At 41.0% G+C, this 17972-nt stretch overlaps 1 pseudogene; it reads right to left on the reverse strand.

Annotated features, from left to right (window-relative positions):
- LOC119525107 overlaps positions 1-17708 on the reverse strand; it is a 40962-nt pseudogene extending 23254 nt beyond the window's left edge.
- Positions 17709-17972: the final 264 nt, after the last annotated feature.

Here is a 17972-nt window from a genome sequence, read left to right on the forward strand (position 1 = left end):
AATGAGTCAGGAAAGACTTCTTAGAGGATGTGATATGTAAGCCAAAACAGATGATTAGTTTTCAAGAACAGAGTAAATCTTGTTGAGTTATCACATGTACCGAGTTTTGCCTTTTGGGGGCTTTTAGACAATGTTAGGTAGCAATTAAAGGGTTGTTTATTGGTTGGAATGTTACCCTCCTTTCGTTCCATGTTGCCAAAATGGCTAAAGTTCACCCTCATCAAAAGAGTGGTCCCTGCGACCCTCTCCAGCCTCTCCTCTTGTCGCTTTTAATTGACACTTTTTGACACAGCAAAGGTGAATCAATTGTGGTAACGTACACACCACCCTATTCCATGCGAGGCCACCCTGTCTTTACATGTGGGGCTTTCTCCTTGGAATACTCCCTTTTGCCTCTCTTGTCACCTGCTCATTCTCTTTCATCCACCTGTTGAACATAAGTAGAAGCTATTGTCTAACTTTCTAGAAAGCAACTAACCTAAAGATATCAGCATGTTGTTACTGTTAGCAGTCGATTCTGTTAACTGAGCACCCAGATGTATCAGTCATTCTGCTCAGTGCATTCTCCTACACTGCTTTTTGTAAGGGCTCTCCTCCAAATTCCTGTGTTGCTAAAGCAGGGGAATGGATGTATTGTCTTTGCAGGGAATCATTGCCCTAGGCCAATCTGGAAACCTCTCTTTTCCCTCTTCCCTCTCCTCCTTCCACTCTTCCCCTCTCACTCACACCTTGGGCCAATGCAGGAAGGCCCACAGTCCCAGTCTTCTCTGTGCATCGCACTGTTTCTCCCAAAGTCTCTGTCTCACCTGCTTTACTTTAATTCTCCATCCTCTTGGTGCCTCAGAGACCAAGTGGTGGATAGGGACCTGAAAAGTCATGTTGTACTTACAGCCAGGGAGACTGTGGCAAACTCATGCCTGAGCGGAGCTCACGTTGGGAACTGAAGGCAATGATTGGGACACAAGCCAGATGGGAATCTAAAGGGCAAAAAGCAGGACCGTAAGTGGGAGATGGAAAGCCAGATGGAAAGCAGGTAGAGACAAAGCAGCTATTATAGAGACATTTTCCCAAACCTTGGTGGGTGTTTGCAGTTCCCCATCAATGGTCAGAAGGTGTGTTGGGTGAGTTGGGCTTAAAAATGGGGGAAAAAGGCATCGGATGAATTAATCCTCAATAGAGCCTTACTAACTCATTGTGGCTTAACTGGGTTAGCCCTCCTAAGGTCAATTTTTAATTGAGAGTGCTTGAAGAGGTTTAAAAAAGAGGGGCTCCACAGTCGTGGAATTTCAGGCAGTGGGTAACAGCCTCGGAGAATAAGATTGGCAGAGTGATCTCCTCAAGAACACCTAAATCAGACTGCACAATCCACTTTGCTGTGGCACACTGGATGAGAATTGTGAGAATGAATATTTTAGTTGAGGTTGCTGCGGTAGCAGCTCAAAAGGCCATGGAAAGGTGCTGGAGTGAGAGTGTGAGGTGTTCCTCCTCCATGCCCATTGTCAGGACATGAACATATCATGGTTCCCTCCATCGGAGCCCACATTAGGATTGAGCATAGAGGACTGCTTGGGCACTTGGAGACCTGGCCACTTAGTAGTGGTATAACCTTTGTCCCATCACTCAAGGGGGCTCAGTTCCCTCATCTGTTAAAAGGAGCTAATCCCTGGCCCCCTGCCTCACAGACTGTTCAATGAAACAACATCGAATCATTTTGTAAAATGCAAAGTTGTTCATAAACATAAGGAGTTACTGTTCTCCTAGACTAAGTATTCTTTAAGGCGGGAAACCTGTCTTGTTCCTCTTTGCATTCCAAGCCCCATAGTACAGTGCCTGGCCATGGGAGGCTCCCTGTGGGAGAACAGATGGCTAGGTGAATCCAAGGACTGCTGGCTGGCTGAGTGGGGCAGCCTGGGCAGGGAATCCGGCCACACCTTGGATGATTGACAACTGTTCACGTTTTCCCTTCCCCCTTCACTGCTGATGGGTCCGTTTTCCCCATTTAACGTGACATTTTGGAAATCTATTTTCCCCCAGAGATTACATTAAGGTAACTCTGCTTGTGGTAACCGCTTTCCCTCAAAGGCTCATTATTTAAATTATCACTCCTTATTAGCAGTCCTGTTTCCTCTGGCAGCTGTGAGGTGCGGTGACATTTTCAGGCTTCTTAAAGCATCTTGGGAATGATCATGCTAAGTCAAGTTGCTCCCATTGCCTTGGCTGCAGTAGGGGATGGTGGAAAAAGTTGCCCGCCATCACATCGAGTGGAGAAGAGAGAGGGTCAGACTTCCCTACTGTGAGCCTTACTGGGAACAAAGCCTCTCTTGCGGCATTGCCTGAAAGAAAAAGCCAGGGAACCTGGTTATCGTCTTGAGATGTGCTGAACCTCAACTGACAAGGCTGGATCAGCCTGGCTTCTTTTGGGTTAAGGTATCAGGAATAAGAGGTCACAGGCAGGGTGGGAAGGAGAGAAACAGAGAAAATCTGTCTGTGGTTTTTTTTTTTTTTTTAAATAAAAGAGAGAGAGAGAAGAAAGAAAGTTCCTGCCTTTCTTTCCTGTGTGAGAAAAACTATTTAAACTGGCACAAAATATATTCAAGAAGCATATTCTCAGAGTTTCTTAGAAAAATACCCTGTGTATTCTGGCAGCAGGAAAATGTATTCTTAATAGAATTCATATGGGGCCTTCAATGATCACGATGTTTGGAGAGGAGCCAGATAGTAAGTAATTTAAACATCACAGGAAATTAAATTTTAGAATTCAATTTTGCATAAAGTTTTCTGTAATGAAAATGTCACACATAAATTATGAAGTCTGATTATATTCTTTTTTGACTTTTTAATAAAATAATAGAAATACTTGACAGTCAAGAACAAATGCATATTTTATGTGAATAGTATTGCGTTCAACCAACGTCCTCTGGAAATAATAGAACAGATGTTAACACTGCTCTATCAGCTATCAGGTGCTCTGTAAAACAGCTCCAAACACAAGTATTTATTAAAAAATGCTAACGGGGTTGTCTTTTAGGGTTATCTAATTGTAGGCTTAAAATGTAGATGGTTAATGTAATTAATTATACATGTAGAATTATATAGTTGGGCTGTAATTTATTATATGTATGCATATATAAATTATATAATATTCTGTTGTAAATTAATTTAATATGGGCACAGGGAATGACTTCTTGAAAATATTAAATAGCTCATAATGTGGTTATAAATCAAAACTAATCTGAATTTCCACTTAATTTTGAATTTTGAGAAGGAGAATGCTTTAACTCACTGTAGGGGACTTTGGGGGTGCTGATTGTGTTTTAGATTAAATCCGCAGCCTGTAATTATTTTTAATAATATTCAATGAAAAAACGCCCCAAATAAAAAGCCTGAGCACTCTTAATTTGTTTAAGGCCAAGCAGCATTTTTCTTCAAAGCATAAAATATAATGAACGTTTATTTTGAAAATTGACCTCCTCCAGCATAACTCCAGGGCTAAGCAGGTCTGTCTTCAGGATCTTGTTGAACTCTTGCTCAATGTAGAGCTCCTGACCCTGCTCTCTTTTTTGGGGATAGAAGTCTTGCCTGTGGATATCCTGTTTAGTACTTCTCTCTTTGAATCCTGTTATGACTTTATATGCTTTGTGTTTGGGGGAAAGGTTCTGTGCATGTTTTAAATTTTGAAAGACCACAACAAAACTTCCTTAATCAGAGTCACACAAAAATGTAGGCCAGGCTGTTTGTCCAGGAGATTGTGTCTTCTTTTGGAAAGTAGGCCATATCAGTTAATAGTGGAAAGAAAATGGAGATGATGCTTTGTATGACTTCCAACACAGTTTCTTCAGACATGGCATCTTTTTGTTTTTATCTGTTTTTCAAAGAGGCCTATGAGTAGGGTGGTCAACTTGTCCCAGCTTGCCTGGGACTCTCAGGTTTTAGCATTGAAATCCTGTACTTTGGAAACCCTCTGTTTCATGTTAGCAGGGATAATTGGTCACCCTAACTATGACCCACAAAAAATTATGAACCAGTACTTAAAAATGGTGCTCTGTACAAAAGCAGATGCTGCCCCCATAAAATTGGCCTGAAAGGACAGAAGGTACCTATGTCCAATGAGGCTGGGCCTCTGCCCCTTGACTGTCACCATGTACCGGGGGTCTGGCACTTAGCTTTACATGGTCAGCAATTAGATTTTATCAATTGACCCACAGGTGATCAGGCTCTGGGTGACAGAAGAGTAAGGCTCCTTAGTCACTGAATCACAAGGCAGCCCTTGCTGATTTGCATGAGAGACTTTGTGTGAACAAGTAATGAATTTTTGTTGAACTAAATCACTAAGATTTAGGGGTTGATCTGTTGTGGCAACTTGTGTCAATATAGAAATTGGTATGTTGGTGGGGTGCTGCCATTAGAAAAACCTAAATACCTAGCCTTAATCTTCAAGGTTGTGAGGAAACCATTACTGGAAGCTGAGAAGATGATGATCCCAGTTATGTTGTGGAAAAATATTTAAACTATTGCTTATAATAATGAGGTAGGCAGACTACTTACCTAATGAATATGTAGCTCCATGAGAAGAGGATGGAAAGAAGACCTTTGTAATGTGTGCTATTATTGGCTATGTTTGTCCATATATTACAAAAAGATGTTAACTCAGGAGAAAAGTGGTCAATTTGTAAAGCGGAAAAGAAAAGGTACAGAGAGAGAGTTCAAAATTCAGGGCCTGGGTTATTTGACTGCTTGTAGAACCCCAAAAATATGAGATAGTATTTAAATAAGGCTTTGAGGGGGAAAATGCCTCTCAGTTTATTAATATGCCTTAAGGCAAATATATCTGAAGATGTGGCCTTTCCATTCCAGCCTAATATCCTAATTCTAATAGTCATCATGAAGTTGAAAGAAGGAGGTATGGGAGTGAGGAAGCAAAAAATAAAATGAATCTGAGTGCTACATGCTGAAAAGTTCTTTGGATGTGCCCTACTGCATGGTGAAGTGTTAAGTGAAGAGAATTTTTAGGGAACTATATACATAAAGGTATATGACTATTCAGAAATGAAAACAACCATGGGGCTCATAACAGTCAATGAGTAGGAAGCAAGCTGAGAACCCTGGGAAACACTCAAGGAGGCTAAATTCCCCAAAGCTCTCTTCAGATGTGGCTAACGGGAAAAAGGGAAAAGAAGGACCTCGTAGAGGATGGATCTAAGGGCCACGGAGAGCAGACCATAGCCTAACCAAGGAGCCTTCCATTTGGAGGGTAGTGGCTCTTCCCTGTGCCAAACTCCAGAATTGCTACAGCCCAGTGACTGCTCTGTGTCTCCCATTCTTCCCTTTCAAATGGAAGTATTGATTGCGATTATTCTGAACCTGATCTACCTTAGTGGATATGTGAATTACATAACTTTCTTTTTAAAATAAGGACCTCAAGACCAAGAAAGTCACATCTATTTGGCCTTGATGGGGAGATTACTTCACATTGCCCAGATATCTTGAACTTTGACTTTGAAGCAGCAGCTGAATGGAACTGTGGCTTGTCTCCTTTGTGGAGGGGTTAAGTGTATTCTGCATAGGAAGAAGGAAACAAAAGAGTATTTGGTGATGAGAAGGGTGGATTGCAGCAGATATAATAAATTATTATGAAATATTCCATGTGTTCCCTTATATTCCCCAGCATCTCTTGCAGTTGGATTGGGACATATGATTACTTAGTGGAAGTTACCTATTTCTGCAGGTAGTCATTTTCACTCTTTTCACACTGAAACTTATTTATTTACTCTTATTTTAGACAATATTTACTAGCTTCACCTCTACATTCTAATAAATATCCTGCTTGAACTTGCATTACTGCTATTCATTACCAGTAGATGCTACTTTGTCCTTCTGTTGATAAGGTTATCCAGGATTTAGGAATCCAACTTAGTTTACGTATTTCCAATATTGGGCAAGATTCTCCCCCAAATCTACCTATCCTGGAAACAGACTTTTGTTTTTAAGTCCTCACCAATTTTGTGATCTACTAGAAATGCCACATACAAATGTGAGAGATTTCATTACCTCCAAAGAACTGTCTATTTTAAGTTCTCACCATATTTGTCAAGTGGAAAACGTCATCTCAGTGATCCTTATAGTAGATGTGATTGGCTAGAATTACAAGTTTTCAGTTTTGAACTGTTTCTCCAATGTGTTACCCTAAGGATTTCAGCAATTCTACTTCTTGGCCTAGAAAGACTTGACTCATCCAACCAGAATCTTTTCTTGAGTAAGAGTCACAAGAGAGACTTCTGCTGATACCATGGCTAAAAGGAAGACCCTTACCCAAGTCATTGCTTCCTGACCTCAAAGTCTGGAGTTCTGGTTCTGTTGACCTCTTTGGTTGTTAAGAATACCAGTGGCTTTGTTAATTCAATTGACTTTATCTTAAGAGGTGCGTTCGTTTCCTCTAAACTCCATTCTATAGACAGACGTGAAACTGTCTCTATTTATGGATTAGAGTATGGGACTGGTAGTTTCTCTTCCCCTGATCTGCTAATTCCTATAAGCAGATCTTATGCGATCTTCAAAGTTTGCCCAGCTACTAAGAGAGAAGCCAGGTTTTGTCATTGCTCGAGGGATGGCATTAGGAGAAGTGGCCGCCAGAGCAGACCTGAGGAATGGTGCTGATGTCTGCAGGGTGGAGTCTGGTGTACAGGGTCAGATGTCCCCGTGATTCATGTTTCTCACATGATTTGAGGCTTCAGAAACTTCCTTATTGGGGCTATTGAACGTCCTCTTCAATGTCTAGAACCGTGGTGCTGTTGCCAGGTGATCAGAGTTACGGCTTCTGGTAGAAAGTGTGGGTAGAAAGGGAAGTGGTAACATTTAGGCATAGATAACTTAGATTCTCCAGAACATAGGCTATAGCATTCCACACTTAGCATGCAGATACAAGGAAAGGTAATTACAGTAGATCATCATCTGACTATTCAGTATCTAAATTTCCTTTATTTGCATAAGAGCTATTGTATCACAATGTATAAATAAAGTGACCTGCTATAAAATTAGCCTTCACTCAACATTAGTGTCTATCCCTGCTCCTGTCAGCTATTGCTGTGTTTCTGCTATGGCCAACATCTGACAATAAAAGGTACATGCTAAGGGAATTGATTGCTGAGGAAAATGGGAAATTTTGCAAAAGATGCAAGATATCATGAAGATGACAGAAGTGATGTTGGAGAACTTCTTGAATCATGTAAAATTTTGACAAATGAAGAGTTGTCAGGGTTAACAATTAAAAAGTCAAGAGGATTGACTTCACATAGATATTCAAAAGCAAATGATTTAAACCCCCCCCCCCCCCTTTTTTCTGCTGAAGCTCTTGGGTATATTTGTGAAAATGACCTTTCCTAGAATCTCTGGGTCATGTATAAAGTGAAGATTTCTGTTAGTTTTATTGGAAAAATTACATAAAATCCAAACAAACCTATCAAACTTGATACATTCTTTGTTCCTTCTAAGAATTAACAGCTGGTTACAATTACAATCTATTCTTTGTTAAATGTAGTATAAAATAAACTTATTTCGTAATTTCAGTTTCATTTCTTTTTCAGCTTAAATGTATAATAGAAGTTTTATACCCCTCCCACTAGTTATTATGTCCCCGATTTAAGAGGACTTAAAACCTTTTCAGGTACCAATTAACCTTAGAGAAATAGGACCTTCTGTGTTTGGAATAATGAAACATAAATGATTTAATTTCATTTTCATCATAAACAACTCAAATAAAGAACAGAAAACAGTGCAAGTCCAAATATAATAAATAAAATATTCCTGAGTTCAAAGGATATGGTTTTTTTTTTTTTCTATTTCTTTAATGATATTTACCAGATGTTTTCCCCTTAGATTGTTGTCTTTCTGGGCTTCTCTTCCTCAGTTTTATTGTCACTGATAAGCAGCATCTCAATGTTTAAATAATTCACCATTTACTCAGCCACTTACTGGAGCTGCTTACTTGAATTTTGTGATCTGATTCTCTTATTTCTCAGATCCCTGTTTCTCTGATCCTGAATGCTGGAGCAAATTCCTGTGCTGGTTTTCCACAAGGTGAGGCAGAAAAAGACTTAAGGTATAGTCCAACACGCCCTACTGGGATTGTGACCTTGAGAAAGTCACTTAACCGGGTGAAGTCTTAGTCTCATAATCTCCAAAATAGGGTTAACACCACTGTTTCTCTTAGATGGTTGTTGTGAGACTCAAATTGGATAATGTCCATGTTTGGGAAAGCACTTTATACACTATAAAGGTAACTAATATTGACTGTACCTCTATTAGGAACTATGGACTGGGCTGAGTGTATTTACAGACCTTATCTTGTGGTCATGTACAGGGTTGGATATTATTATTTTTATGCACCGTGACTGTCCTAATAGTCTTTGATTATTCTAAAGCAAATTCCCTATGCTAGTCCTTTAAACTTCACAGTGGAGACCTCCAATCCCATTATGTCTTCCTGAGTTGTTTCTAATAGACTCACTTATGCTGTCCTCGGGTGAGTAAATCAGTGTAGCCCTGTGACCTTGGGCACAGCCTGCTCAAAGGGGAGACCACCCAGTAACTGAGACCCTAGTTCGGAACCATCTCTGAGGGCTGCCTCACTGCCTTCCCCTCCCAACTTCAAGCAAATTAAAAAGACCTGCCAATTCTGCCTTTGAATACTATTCAAATCTCTTCCCACCCCTTGTTTCCTTTGCTACAGACTGACCTATTTCAGGCAGTTGTTAGGCCTCACCGAGAGAGCCCATGTGGGTCTCCTCAGAAGGCCTCTTTAGAGGCTTTAAGGCCCAGTGCTGCTGGGGGGAGGGCACTCCAAGCTGGAGAAGCAGCAGGACCAGAGCAAGATTTCAGTCTGGGGCCTGGGGTTCAGGCTTCACCTTGCCTTTGACTTGGCCCTAGTTGGTGGTGCCAATGGGATGCTTGGTGCCATGGGTTGGGGGACTTTTTCTTCCCCATAATTTCTATCAGAACCCACTAGACTCAACCCAGAAACATACAGTCTGAGTTTACAATAATACAGCTCTAAGCTTCTAATACTCCTTCCAGTGAGATTGCTGTTCCTGCCCTCCCTCCAATGTAGGAATTGCCAGGTGTGATGGTTAGGTTCATGTGTCGACTTGGCCAGGTGATGATACCCAGCTGTCTGGTCAAGCAAGCACTGGCCTAACAATTGCTGCGAGGATGTTTGTGGCTGGTTTATTAAATTACCAGTCAGTTGGCTGCAGCTGTGACTGATGACTCACCAAAGGGTGTGCCTTCCACAATGAGATAATGCAATTGGCTGGATTTAATCCAATTAATCAGCTGAAGACTTATAAGCAAGACAGATAGAGGACCCTCACTTCTTCTTTGGCTGCCCAGTGAAACATTTCCTGAGAAGTTTGTTGAAGTTGCCAGTTCGTTTCCTGAGGAGTTCATCAAACACGTTTGTCGAAGATCCCAGTTCATTTCCTGAGGAGTTCGTTAAAGTTGCCGGTTCGTTTCCTGAGGAGTTCATTGGACATCTTCCTTGGAGTTGACAGTTTTCTGACTGCCCTACAGAATTTGGACTCGTGCATACCCACAGTTGCGTGAATCACTTTTATGAATTTTATAGTCATAGATATCTCTCATTGATTCTGTTTCCCTAGAGAACCCTAACTAATACACCAGGGCTGCCTAATCCTGCAACCAGATTTGCCTGGCATCTTTAATTGTCTGGTTTGACCTGCTCTGCTTGCTGGATCCAGCTTTGCTGCTTGTTTTTCCTCCCCTGACTGCCTTTTCCTAAGTATTGATCTCATTCATCTTCTAGACTCCTAACTTCTTCATTTACTCATGATCTGTCCTAAGCTGCAGACTTCTCTGATCCAACCTCAAATGAAGGGAAAGGGGGTTTGCCATGGAACTAAGCACAAAATGTGAAGTTCTAAGACCGCGGATTTAAAACCATTTTGACTTTCTTACAAATAAACACACTCGCACACAAACAGACACGCACATACACATATATAACTACTGAGATGAATGTTCACAAAAACAATACTTATCTCTACTACATGTGATGCTCTCTGATATTTTCTGTTCTATTGTATTTCATCTTTTTAAAAAATTGCTGGTCCTCACCTACCAGCTGCTCCTGACCCCTTGAAGGAGCTTGGTTTGTTGTTTTAAAATGCTGTTCTAAGGAAAGCTTCGTGGGAAAAAGTATTACTTAATTGGGAAGAACCTTATTTATAATAGTATAATAACCAGAATGTTATCAAATCACAGTTCTTTGCAAGTTGTCCCCTTCTTCTTTTACCTACCATGCATGAGTGAATCAGGAAGGAGTATTCCAATCTATCTCTTTTGAAAGTATGTGTCTAAAGTGAAACAATTTAAGGAAGTGCTTATTTTCAATCAAAGGACTTAGAGTATATACATTGGGGCATACTGTGCCTGTTACTTGCAATCAGGGGTTAACAAATGCAGCATGATTGCTGTGGGTAATTCTGCCATTTCCATGTATTATTAATTTGTTGTTGGGAATTTAAGATGGAAGTGTGGACTGCTGTTAGGGCCCTCAGCTCTGGGTTAGAAGAATTAGAAGAAGCAATAAAGTATTGCTTGCGACTTGGGAGGGGATCTTTGTGGAAATCTGACAGCAAAGGCTGATGGAATTGGAGGATCCAGGAGAAGCGCTCCACTTACAGAGGATCCTGGCTCCCAGGTGGTCTCAACACTGGGTGTGCTTTGGAACTGCCTAGGAAGCTTTTATTGGTTTGCCTTTTAACTTTTTATTATGGAAAATTTCAGACACATATAAAAGTAGAAAGAAAAGTATATCAAACCCCATGTACCCAGCACTCAGCTTCAACTGTTATCAACTCATGGGCAGTCTTGTTTCCTTTATACCCCACCCACTCCCTACACCTCCCTCATTATAAATCCCAGACAGAATAGCATTTTATCTATGACTATTTCATTTCACATCTCTAAAAAACAAAGACTCCACTTTTTAAACAAAATAAAAATACCACCTCCACACAGGGAGGTTTTGAAGAATTCCAAGTGCTTTGACTCGCACGAATTAAATCAGAATATCTGGGAGTGGGATCCTGGCATTGGTATCTACAAAGCTTCCCAGGTGATTCTGATGTGCGTTGCTTTCCTCTGGCCAGCAGATCGTCCTGGAGTTTCTAGACTTGTGCTTGTACAAGCCTGGTCTAAACTTCACATGAGTTGTCAAGAGTCATGTACCCCCAGGATCTGTATGTGTCCTAGCATGCAGGGCCTCCAGGGGATCACTTGCTCCATTAGAGAGAATAAGTACTAACCATGGCTGTGACTCTCCAAGGAACCTAAACCTTCAGGCCTCTTTGAGAAATATCAACTCTTACCCTCTTGCAAAAGTTCCCTGCTAAAAGAGGGAAGAAGCATTTGGGGACCGTTCATCTGATCACTCATCCTTGCCAGATCCTTCTCAGAGTCCAACATCTCTCCTATTAGATGACAAGCTCCCTGAGGACAAGAACTAAGTCTATCTTTATAAGCTCCTAAAATGACTAGCACCATAATTTGTTCATAATAAGTGCTCAATATATGTTTGTTGAGTAAATGAAGAGATAAATGAATTTACTAGAAAAATCTATGGCATACATTGGGGGCAGGGATTTGGCCTAATTGAAGTGTTACTGTGTTAAAATTATTTGAACATTTGTGCTATGTACTTGGTGCATTCATTAGTTCATTCATTTAACAAAACTTTATTGATCACAGCTATTTGTGTGAGGCATTCTGCCAGGTACTGTAGAAGATAAAAACAGAAAACAAAAAAAACAAGCAAATACAAATCATGTTTGATTTGTGTTAATTTTCTGTAAAACAGGATTTTTGCTAAAACTGAATGCCTCCTATCCCCACCATGATGAATATACTATAAAATAAAATTTTCTTATATTAAAAAAATCATATACTGCTAACTATTGAAAGTATGAAGAGATGAAAATATTTAGTTTTATGGAGGATCTGTATGTAAGCATATACCCATTTTAAATTTCCTCTTTTCAAATCTAATAATGTTATCAATAAGTTTAGCAAGCTGGTTGGAGATTGAGAAACTAATTTTAAAGGGATGATTGGAAATTTATTTTTAGGTTACTGCTATTGGTTGGCTGTAAGGTTGGTATTTTAATATATCTCAGCCAGATAGTGCCAGATGAGTAAATCTCATTGTCTGTAGGTTAGAAATTTTGGGAACTCATTGATTTTCTTTCCCAAATAATTTTTTTCTAAGTCAGTATGATAATGTAATGGCATAAAATTGTCTTACTGAGTGGCTTCGGAAGCTAAAAGACATAGTCTGTTGTGATGGGAGGAGCACTGGGCTTTGAGTCAGAAAACCTGTGTTCTGTCCTAGTGCTTTTACGAGCTGGTTGTGCAATCTGGGGCAACTTACAGACAGTTGTGAATATCTACATCGTATTCTGTAAAGTGGAATTGAAGCCTGACTTTTGTTTGTATGCAGACCAAGTGAGATTTATCTGTCTGTCTATCCATCTCTATTCCACCTTCAAAAAGAAGAAAGAAATTTTTTTGCATCACTCAAGTTAGAATAGATGTGGAAACAAAGGTGTGCTTCACCGCAGTGTTCTCTTCTCAAGCCCATAGGAAGACTATACTTCCCAGCTTCCCTTGACGTTAGGTTGGAGCCATGTGATTTTTAATCCTTCACTAGGCATTTAAAATCCTCATATTTCACTATTTGAGACTCTGTGCTCTCTCTGAACCTGCCTTATGCATCTACGTCTCCTCACTTTTGCCCATACCATTCTCTTTTCCTTTCCCTCTTTAAAACTGTTTTTTTCCTAACAGATTTCAAGTTCTCCTTCCTCCAGAAATCCTCTCACAACCCACAATGACATCTTTGTGTCTTGGTCACTTATCATAGAGAGCTTTTTATTATATTATAGACAGCTTTTCATTGCTTATTATAATTCCAACACAAAACACATTTATCTATTTTACCCAATTAGATTTTTATACTCTAAAATTACAGAAACTCTGATTTATGCTGCTGTGTTTCTACCACATTAGCCAGCATCATATTTTGTTTTTAGTAGATCATATAATAGATGCTAAATACATCTTTATTTATTGATAGATTGATCTTGAATTTATCCGCTAGAGCAGAGCACTTGTTTTCAGAGACTAATCAGTAGAAGGGGCAAGGTATCTCTTAGACTAAGACATAAGAATGCGTCACATTGGCATCCCAATAGTAGACTGATTGATTTTCCGTTTGTTGTTTCCAGCTGATGATGAACACTCCAAATTTGATAATTGTTGTAGTCTACATATAGACCCCACAGGGCAGAGCTGAAGAATGGCTTCCTATAAATGAAACATAAAGTGCCTCCTTTTCTTAATTGCAGCATAAGCTCCAGAGGTCAAAACTGCAGTCACAGTTCTGTCAGTTGGTTGGACAAAATACTTCCATGGCCATGGTGTTTTCCCCTGAAATTAAGACTAGACTAATTTTCTTTCCAACTCTAAGTTTTTAAGAGTTGATGCCATCTTTTGTTCCATGGTTCCCTGTGGCCTAATAGAAATTGAGTTTAGATGGAGAATATTGGAGGCATCACTCAAGGATGATTTAGGTTTCAAAGGCAATAGATGAGACAAGAATTGTTGTATCATCAAAATTGAGACACCTTTTTCCTTGGCTTGTATAACAGGTGGAGAACTGAGACTGGTTTGCATGCAGAGAGCAAAAACAAAAACAAAAACACTTCAAGCACTGGGGGCCATTCAGCATGGGGAGATACTCTCAAGACCTGGGGATCAGCTGATCTAAGTCCCTCCTCTCATCCTCACTTGGGGCCCATGTACATTGAGTGGAATAGCAGTTGGAATGGCCTTCGCTAAAAGAATGTTGTTTCTCTCTATTGTGTAACAGAATTTGCTTAAGTGACCATGTGTGTAATATTAGGGACAGAACTATCTCTTACCTACCAGATCATGTTTCTGAAAGAATTAGGAGGAGGAGTCTAAAATGCCTTAGAGACAAGGTGCAATTCTTAAAAATCTGATCTTCAAGTTAAGGGGAACATCTGCCCTTCCCCCTTTCTTCTGCTTCTATTCTCCTTTGGAGAGCAGCCAGTCCTCTCTCTGATTCCTTCCTGAGGCCAAAGAAATGCCAGTTCAGCACTGAGAGCCATCAGGAAGTTATCAAGAGGCTGGCGAAATCCCAGATCTCATATTTAGGACAGAACAATGAAAGAGGGGTCTCTGTTTCTCACAGAGAGATGTCAAGACATTGAATCCCTCAAAAGCAAACATTGAAAAGGAATGGACACCTGGATTTATATGTAGCTCCTGGACTAATTTAACTGGGTTATCTCCACTCATGTTTTTGATATAGGAGACTCATTTCTGAGCATCTTCCCTGAACTTCTTAAAAGAAGAAAACTCCAGCAATTTCAGATTTTGTCACAACCATCCTCACAATCCAAACTAATGAATCTAAGAATGAGGAGAGGTATAATTGTAAAGAAAAAATCAAAAGCCTTTATACTAATTGAGTTGCTTCCTTTCTTGTTTATTTAAGTATGTGCTCTGCCCTTCTGTTTTACTTGGGATTTAATGAAGTCAGTGTAAGGCGAGGAAAAGCTGGAAACTAAAATTACTTAGGTTATGGGGCTTGGTTAGAAATAGAAAACATAGAAAGTCTAGGATTCTGGAGTGTATCTTATATTCAACCCTTCTCTCTCAACAACCCTCTAGAATCCAAAGTTGTGTCCTAGAAATTGGCCCAAATAGGTTGACCAGATAGGTTGGTCATTAGGTAAGAGTTGGGGGAAGGGAGGTCTGCCCTAGCACAGGTGTATAGGATGATGTTTGGTGTTCTTCATCTTCTCTCTGATGCCTTCCCACTTCTGCAATTGTTGTAGGCATCTATCCCTCTATCTCATATTCCCTTGTCTTTTTTAGAGAATTGTTAACTAATTTCTCCAAAACATTAGCCAAGAATAGCTTAAGGAATTTGCACTGTCTTTCAATAATTCAAACTCCAAAGAATTAGCTGTCATAGGGAAGTTTCAGGCATTAGGAGAGACATTTTGAGACAGGGAGCCTTGAACAGCATTCCTCACACAAAGGCAGCTGTTGGACAACTCATTCTCCTTGTTTTTGCTCCTAAAAAATTGCTATAAAACTACTACCTTGCTAGAATAGTAAATTCCTTGAGGTCAGGGACAGGGCTTACCATTGTATCCCCAATGTACTATTCAGGCCCAAGACTGCAGAACTTTTTAGAGGCAGAACTGGCATTGCTTGACTCCAGTCCAGATTAGGGACACTGACTGGTTGTAAACAAAACAACGCTACTAGGACTTTAGGATTCCACACTGGTCTCCATTGCACTAGTCCATTTCAAACATCGGTGTGGACAGGATCAGTCCATCGGTACAACAGTTAACAAAGGAGACTTTACTCTGTGGCCACTCTCTTTTGTTGCTGTGAAGAGAAAGAACCTGCTCCTCTGCTATTCTGATCTCATGGATTTTCTTCTGTTTTAGGGGTCTTTCCCAAAATTCCAGTTTCAGTTCTGCTCTGAGCTGGCAGCTATTCTCAAAGAATGATTCTGCTGTTGAAGGGCCTTTGTAAAATCCCTGGCATAGCTGAGAATGGTTTCCAAAAAGATGATAATCATTTTGGTGTTGTTTTCTTATTCGTGTTCCATATAAATTTGGCCTGGCTCCTTGAAGGATTAGGGATCTGAACATATTTCCATCCAGCTTAACTGTTGGGACCCCCACAGCCTACAGAATGAAGCCCAATTCCTTAACAGGACACACTGTTTGCAGGGGCCTCCCCAGCTTTCATTCCCTTTGGCTCTCTGCCATCTATCCCTTATGTCACCCATAAGAACTTCCTGAATTTCTCATGTTTTTCCATGACTATACATACAGCATTCCTCCTTCCCTGATGGACAAATTCCTGCTTGCTTTTTCAAAACCTAGCTCAAGTTCATCACTTTTTGTAGTATCTTTCTCAGTTCTTGCAGGGCAGCTTTAGTGACCTGTGGAACTCCACAGAGTACTTTGCACAAATCTCTACTGCAGGGAAGCAGCAGGGTACCATGCTTAGGAGTACCTGTTTTGTGTGTAAATCCTGGCTCACTTTCTTTCTAGTCATACAGCTTTAATCAGTTTACAATTGATTACTTATAAAATAGGGTTAGTAATAGTGCTGCCTTGTGGGGTTATTGTGAGGATTATGTTGACAATACAGGTAAGATGCTCGGCACAATCCCTGGCACACAGTAGATGCTTGATGAATTGCACTCCCATTGTCATGTAGCTATTCTTCTTACGTGCCTGTCTCCTGCTAGACAATGACCTCCCAGAGGTCAAGGATTTGAGTCTTATTTCTTTGGTGAAGTGGTATTCCGGTTTGCTAGTGCTGCTTCTATGCAAAATACCAGAAATGGATTGGCTTTTATAAAGGGGATTTATTGAGTTACAAATGCACAGTTCTAAGGCCATAAAAGTATACACTAAAGCATCAACAAGAGGATGCCTTCACTGAAGAAAGGCCAATGGCATCCAGAACACCTCTGTCAACTGGGAAGGCACATGGCTGGTGTCTGCTGGTCCTTTGCACCTGGTTGCGTTTCAAATTGGCTTTTTCCAAAATGTATCTGGCCTTTGGTCTCTCAGCTTCTCTCAGCTCTCTGCTTGGTTCTCCTGGGGCATTTCTCTCTAAACATCTAGGAGTCCTCTCTTAGCATCTCTGGTGCAAATTTAGGGCTCCATCTTTTAGTTTAGCATCTCCAAATGTCCTTCTGTCTGCATCTCCAAGTGTCTCCAAGCATGAGGGTCTGTGTTGGCTCTTGAGCTCTCTAAAGTACTCCAGTGAACAAATCAAGACCCACCCTGAATGGAAATAATTCAATCAGAGGTTCTATTCTAATCAACAGACTAATCAATCTGGTTCCACAAGATTGCATTAAGGAACATGGCTTTTCGGGGGACACAGTATGTCCAAACCAGCACAGGCAGGGGAATTCCCCCCTGGTACTTTGTAGGCAGGAATGGCTAAATGAGTGTGTGATGAGTGCAGTTGCATAGGACCCCATGCTCAGAAGGGCCCCGTACTTCAGGAAGTTCAATGCTCCTCAAGGTGCTGTATTGAAGTGTCTAATATAATTTTACCTTTGGATTTGCATTTTCCTTCGAGTTTGTTTAAGTGAAGTCTGATGGGACAATGGAGCATGCTCTAATGGCTTGGAGCCTCTCCAGGATAAGTTCTTGACTGCTGGCTCTCTGTCCCGTGGTGTCCTAGCCATGCCCAGCCTCCCTTTCCCAGCCCAAGCTGTGACTGCTGCCACCCTCCACTTGGGGTGGTGACCAAATCACATTGGTGAGATGGAGGAAGCCTACTTTCTGCTCTCACCTTGTGCCCCCAGTGGGTTGGAGCTGGGTGTGTGCACAGCGGCATCTCAGGGTAGGGCAAGGCAGCCGCTCTCCCTGCTTCAGGCTGGCAGCACCACGGGGTATTGGGCAAGTAACTGTTACCCACTCTCGGATCCAGATAGGATTGCAACCCAGTGTGGAGTTTGCAATCTCTTGGGGGTTGCCTAACTGCTGTGGATTTGGGTGGCTGGTCTGTGGGAAGGGGAGGTTGACATCACTGCCCTGGATGAGGCCCCACATTTTCATTTTGCACTGGGCCCTGGAAATTATGTAGCTAGCCCTGCGTGCATGTGCTTAACAAAAATTGCTTATTTCAGGAGTACAAAATGAAGAGGCCCGATAGGGTAGAGCGAAGAAGGAAGAAGACAGAGCCTGCAAAGCCTGGGCTTCTTATCAAAAGTTGCTAGTGTAGAAAAGACAGATGGCAGGCTGTTAGACAGCTGCGGAGCTGGAAGGGAATGTGCTGTTTCATAGTCCAACTTAGAGTGACATGGTTTTCCATGTTCAAAT

The sequence above is a fragment of the Choloepus didactylus genome, chromosome 1 (assembly GCF_015220235.1).
Source record: "Choloepus didactylus isolate mChoDid1 chromosome 1, mChoDid1.pri, whole genome shotgun sequence".
Lineage (NCBI taxonomy): Eukaryota > Metazoa > Chordata > Mammalia > Pilosa > Megalonychidae > Choloepus > Choloepus didactylus.